At 40.2% G+C, this 6,369-nt stretch overlaps 1 non-coding gene across 1 annotated transcript; it reads left to right on the plus strand.

The window, feature by feature from the left end:
• The first annotated feature begins 2,942 nt into the window (after positions 1 to 2,942).
• LOC127746916 (small nucleolar RNA R71) lies at positions 2,943 to 3,050 on the plus strand. Its single transcript, XR_008008725.1, has one exon. It is a non-coding gene; the product is annotated as a small nucleolar RNA R71 (small nucleolar RNA).
• Positions 3,051 to 6,369: the final 3,319 nt, after the last annotated feature.

The raw sequence follows: 6,369 nt of genomic DNA on the forward strand, positions 1-6,369 counted from the left end.
AAGAGGTTTTGCAATCTTTGAAAAATCTTTAATAAACCTCCTATAGAACTCAGCGTGTCCCAAAAAGCTTCTGATTGCCTTGACATTGCAAGGTGGAGGTAACTTCTCTATTACTTCTACCTTTGCCTTGTCCACTTCTATGCCATTTTTAGAAATATTGTGACCAAGAACCACCCCCTCAGTTACTATAAAATGGCACTTCTCCCAGATTAAAACCAAGTTGGTTTCTTGGCTCCTCTTTAGCACTAGGGCAAGATGACACAGGCAATCAGAATATGAATTTCCAAACACAAAAAAGTCGTCCATGAATACTTCTATGAACTTTTCAACCATGTTTGAAAATATGGAGAGCATGCACCTTTGGAATGTTGCAGGTGCATTGCACAATCCAAAGGGCATCCTCCGGTAAGCGAAAACTCTATAGGGACAAGTAAAAGAGGTTTTCTCCTGGTCCTTGGGGTTTATAACTATTTGGTTGTAGCCAGAGTAACCATCCAGGAAGCAGTAGTATTCATGCCCTGCGATTCTTTCAAGCATCTGGTCCATGAAGGGCAGGGGAAAGTGGCCTTTCTAGGTAGCTTTATTGAGTTTCCGATAGTCAATGAACATGCGCCATCCGGTCACTGTCCTTGTGGATATTAGTTCATTCTTTTCATTTGGCACAATAGTGATCCCTCCCTTCTTTGGGACTACTTGCACCGGGCTTACCCAAGGGCTGTCTGAGATGGGGTAAATCACCCCTGCTTGCCATAACTTCAACACTTCTTTTTGAACCACTTCATTCATGGTTAGATTCAGCCTCCTTTGTTGTTGCCTTTAAGGTTTGGCATCCTCCTCAAGTAGGATCTTGTGTATGCACATTAAAGGACTGATCCCTTTTAAATCTGAAAGTGTCCAGCCTATAGCATCCTTGTGTTGTCTCAACACTTGGATAAGTTCCTTTTCTTGTTCCTTACTCAAGCTTGAATTGATGATCACTGGGTAAGTGTTGTTGTCACCCAAGTATGCATATTTCAAGCTTGGGAGTAAGGTCTTCAACTCTAGTTTTGGTGCCTCTGCTTCATTGTTGTCCGTGGTGGTTGGTATGATTGAATTCTTCATGATTCCTTGTGGTAGTTCTCCACTTGATGCTTGTTGTTCTAGCTCCATAGTTCCTTCACATTGTTCTTCTTCTAAAACTCCTTGAACTATCTATTCTATGGTGTCTACCATCATGCATTCTCTTATGGACTCTTTGGGGTAACTCATTGCCTTAAAGACATTGAAGACCATCTTCTCTTCATGCAATCTCAAGACTAGTTCCCTTTTTTGCACATCAGTAATGGCTCTGGCAGTAGCTAAGAATGGCCTTCCTAGGATGATTGATGTGCTGGCCTCTTCTTCCATGTCCAGCAGAACAAAGTCAGTTAGGAAAATGAATTCTCCCATTTTCACCAACAAATCTTCCACTACCCCGTGTGGAAACTTGAATGTTCTATCAGCCAATTAGAGTGCCATTCTTGTTGGCTTGGCTTCCTCAATCTTCATCCTTCTCATCATGGTTAGGGACATGAGATTTATGCTAGCTCCCAGGTCACACAAGGCTTTGTCAATAGTGATATCCCCTATGATGCATGGGATTTGGAAACTCCCTGGGTCCTTCATCTTCTGAGGTAGCTTCTTTTGTATGATGGCGCTACATTCCTCAATTAGTACTATGGACTCCTTTGCCCCCCAGTTCTTTTTTCTTGTTATGGTCTCTTTTAAGAATTTGGCATAAAGTGGCGTCTACTCCAATGCCTCAGCAAATGGTATATTGATTTGGAGCTTCTTGAAGATCTCTAAGAACTTAGAGAATTGGCCATCCTTCCCATCTTTTCCCAGCCTTTGTGGGTATGGTGCCTTGGGCACATAAGGCTTCTAGAATGGTTTTGATGAGGATGGAGCATAGGTCTCTTCGTCATTCTTGTTTTCATGATTTTTTGCAAGTTCTTCTTCATGGTTGTCTTTGCTTGGGGTTCCTTCTTCTACAACCTTCCCACTTCTAAGTGTAATGGCTTTGCATTTTCCTCTCAAGTTGGCCATGGTATCACTGGAAAATGTTTGTGTGGGCATTGGGATTTGCTTGGATAATATCCCTACTTGTGCTTCCAACTTTGAGATTACTGCGCCTTGATTTTTCAGATTTGACCTGTATTTTTCTTGATTGGCGTCTATCCTTCTATCAGTCTATGTTTGTCTCTCCAAAATGGTAGAAACAGCTCCTTCAAGCTGTGATGATAGTTGTGCTATTACAGCCTCCATTCTCTCAAAGTTGCTCTTGATTTCACATGGTTGCATGGTTGAGGGTAGTGTGTCTTGATGGTGATTGTTGTGTGTTGGTTTGTTACCATGGTATGATGTGTTTTATGAATTATGGTAAGATCTATGGTTGTTTGTTTGATGGTTGGGGTTGTGAGTGTTGTGTTGATTTGATAGATAAGGTTTGTTGTGGTCCTAGTTATGGCTTTGTTGGTTTCCCCACCCAAAATTTGGGTGGTTCTTCCAGCCTGGGTTGTATGTCTTGGAGTTGGGGTCATATGGTGGTCTGGATGAGTTGTTCACATAATTAGCTTATTTCCAGTCACCTTCAGATTCTTATGCACTTCCTTCTTGTTGAGGAGTTTGGTCTTGAATGGCTGAGACTTGATTAGCCTCCATCTTCTTGGTTAAGGCTGCTAGTGTGCTGCAATTGCCTTGTTTTGAGCTAACAAGGCGTCCACAGAATTGAGTTCTAGCACTCCTTTCTTCTGAATTCTTTCTGAAGTATAGAAATACTCATTTTCAGCTACAGTCTCAATGACATCTATGGCTTCTTCAATGGTTTTCTTCTTGTTGAGTGAGCCTCCTGAAGAATGATCCACGGCCTTCTTTGATTTATAGGACAGCCCTTCATAGAAGATGTGTAGTTGTACCCAATCATTGAGCATTTATGGTGGGCATCTTCTTGTCAAATCTTTGAATCTCTCCCAAGCCTAATAGAGTGTTTCACCATCTTCTTGTCTGAAAGTTTGCACCTTAGCTCTTAGCCTGTTGATTCTTTGTGGAGGGTAAAATCTTGCAAGGAATCTGTTTACAACATCAACCCATGTGGTTAAGCTCTCCTTGGGAAATGCTTCCAACCACTTTGTTGCCTTGTCTCTGAGTGAGAAAGGGAACAAAAGTAGATCATAGATCCTCAAGAATGTATTGAGATGTTGGTTTGGGTCCTCTTGGGCACCTCCTCCATATAAACAATTATTCTGGACAAGTGTGATGAGTTGAGGTTTCAACTCAAAGTTATTGGCATGTATTGTTGGCTTTAGGATGTTGCGGCCACAGTTTCCTAGATTTGGGTTGATATAGGAGCCTAAGACTCTCCTTTCTTGCCCAACATGATTACTAGCTTCCTTTCCAACATGGTTATGTGCTTCTTCCTCCATAGTGGTTTCTAGATCTTCCTCCACTTCTTCTTCTCCAACTATGCCTTTGCCTCTTGCTTCCCTCCATAATCTAAGGAAGGTCCTCTCAGGTTCACTATCGAAGGGAGATATAGTTCCTCCTCTTCTACATGTCATACACTTAGCAAATAACAAGTAGAGAACAAGTGAAATAAAAAAATCTTGTTGAGATTAATGGTTAGTTTTGTTGATGCAATTAATCAAACAGTTAGAAGGATGGAAATATGGACAATGGATAACTAAAATAATCTAAAAAAGAAAGGATAGAAATCAGAATAGAGATGAAAAAAAAGAGCACTAAAAAAATATAAAACAACAAGGAAATTAAATTGCTTAATCTAGCTCTCCAATCAATTTAATCACTGTCAAATTTAAACCAATCCCCGACAACGGCACCATAAAACTTGATGACTTTGGAATTCAAACCCCATAAAATTTTTTATTATGAATCCACTCTTTTGGCAAGCGCACCAAAATTATCGTCAAGTAATAACCCACAATGGAGTGGGATCGTATCCACCGAGATTGGTAAATTTGAACAGTTTTAATCAATTGATGAATTAATCAATTGAGAATGGATTTCAAGCATGGTTTCATGTTTCCTTTTCCAAGGTTCCCATGAAACCCATTTTTGCATTCAATCTCTTTTCCAAGATAATTGAACACTAAGCATGGAAATCAAAATTCCGTCTAGCAAATCAAAGAGAAGAAGAATTTCACTATCATCAATCCATCAAGTACAACAGAGCTGCCTCTCTCAATGAGACAGAATTTAGCTACTCATAGCTCAAAAAAAAGTACTCAAAAGTAAAGAATATGATGAAGTATAAAAGTGGATCTAAAACTTAGCTCTCTAACTGCTTAACCCCCTTTTTCAGTACTTCTTGGGGGTATTTATACTACTCCTAGCTCTCAAAATAAAAGAATTTCAAAAGTTAAAAGGAAAATTACAATTTGGAGGGAAAAGAAACTGAATAAGTGTGACTTCCCAGCTGGCGTGTGGCTGGCGCTTCAGTGGCGTGCCATGTGCTCCTCCAATTCTGGCTTGGCGTGCCATGCCCAGTCCCTCAAGTGGCATGCTCTTCTTCAATAACATCCTTGTTGTGCCATGCCTTCAAGCTAAAGTGGCACACCGAGGGTCTTTTAATACCCATGTAGCCTGGCGTGCGACGCCTTTGAGCTTAAGTGGCACGCCCTAGCTTTTTTCCTCTTCTTCTTGCCTCTGTAGACTTGAACTAGCGTGGCACGCCCAGGGTCTAGCGTGCCACGCCCTTGCTGTACGCTTGATCAAGCTCTCTTGAAAGTTGAACTAGTGTGGCACGCCCAAGGTCTGGCGTGCCAAGCCCTTTGTAAGATAGTGATTCTTGCTGCACTCTTGATCAAGCTCCCTTGTTGCACGCTTGATCAAGCTCTCTTGAAAGTTGAACTAGCGTGGCATGCACAGGGTCTGGCGTGCCAAGCCCTTTGTAAGATAGTGATTCTTCTGTTCGGCATGCTGATGAGCGGATAATTTATACGCTTTTTGGCATTGTTTTTAGGTAGATTTTAGTAGGATCTAGCTACTTTTTAGTATATTTTTATTAGCTTTTAAGAAAAATTCACATTTCTAGACTTTACTGTGAGTATGTGTGTTTTTCTGTGATTTTTGGTATTTTCTGGCTGAAATTGAGGGACCTGAGCAAAAATCTGATTCAGAGGCTGAAAAAGGACTGCTAATGCTGTTGGATTCTGACCTCCCTGCACTCGAAATGGATTTTTTGGAGCTACAAAAACCCAAATTGCGCGATCTCAATTGCGTTGGAAAGTATACATCCTAGGCTTTCCATCAATATATAATAGTTCATACTTTTCTCGAGTTTTGACGATGCAAACTGGCGTTCAAACGCCAAGTTCCTGCCCTATTCTGGCGTTAAATGCCAGAAACAGGATAGAAGCTGCAGATAAACACCCAAACTGGCATTTAACTCCAAGAAAAGTCTCTACACATGAAAGCTTCAACGCTCAGCCCAAGAACACGCCAAGTGGGCCCGGAAGTGAATTTTTGCATCATTTACTTATTTCTATGACCCTAGTAACTAGTTTAGTATAAATAGGACTTTTTACTATTGTACTCATAAATCTTTATATCTTTTGGAACATCTTTGGACCTTTTGATCATCTTTTGATTTGTTGATCACTTTGGGGAGGCTGGCTATTGATGTGTGGAAAACGATTCAATACAAAACTCACCGGCAACTGTACCGGGTCGCATCAAGTAATAATAACTCACATGAGTGAGGTCGATCCCACAGGGATTGAAGGATTGAGCAATTTTAGTTTAGTGGTTGATTTAGTCAAGCGAATCAAGTTTTGGTTGAGTGGGTTGTATTTAACTGAATCAGAATATAAATTGCTTTGAATGTAAAGGGAGAGGGGGAAATTGCAGTAAATTAAAGAGCAGGAAAGTAAACTTGCTGAATCTTAAAGAACAAGAAAGTAAATGACTGAGACTTGAAGTGCAAGAAATGTAAATTGCAGTAGCTTAAATGGCAAGAAATATAAATTGCTTGAATATAAAAGGGGAATTAAGGGTTGGGAATTCAGAATTGCAGCAAGAGAAAGTAGATTGCAACAATTAATAAAGTAGAAGCTGAATTGAATAAACTGAAATTCAAACAGAAAATGAAATTAAAGTGCAGCAGGGTTCACAGAAGAACCAAAAGTAAAATGGGATCTCAGGTCTCAAGAGACTAGAAAGCAAAGTCTAGATCTCAATTTGCCTTCCCAGATCCAAGTTCACAAAGCAATTGACAAGGAATTGAAGAAGAAGAAGTAAAGAGAATTGAAATTAAACTCAATTGTGCAGAAAGGAATTAAAGAGATTTTGAATGGAGATTGAGACAGAATTTCCTCAATTCTTCACACCCAAAAC

Source organism: Arachis duranensis, chromosome 4, assembly GCF_000817695.3.
Source record: "Arachis duranensis cultivar V14167 chromosome 4, aradu.V14167.gnm2.J7QH, whole genome shotgun sequence".
Classification (NCBI taxonomy): Eukaryota; Viridiplantae; Streptophyta; class Magnoliopsida; order Fabales; family Fabaceae; genus Arachis; species Arachis duranensis.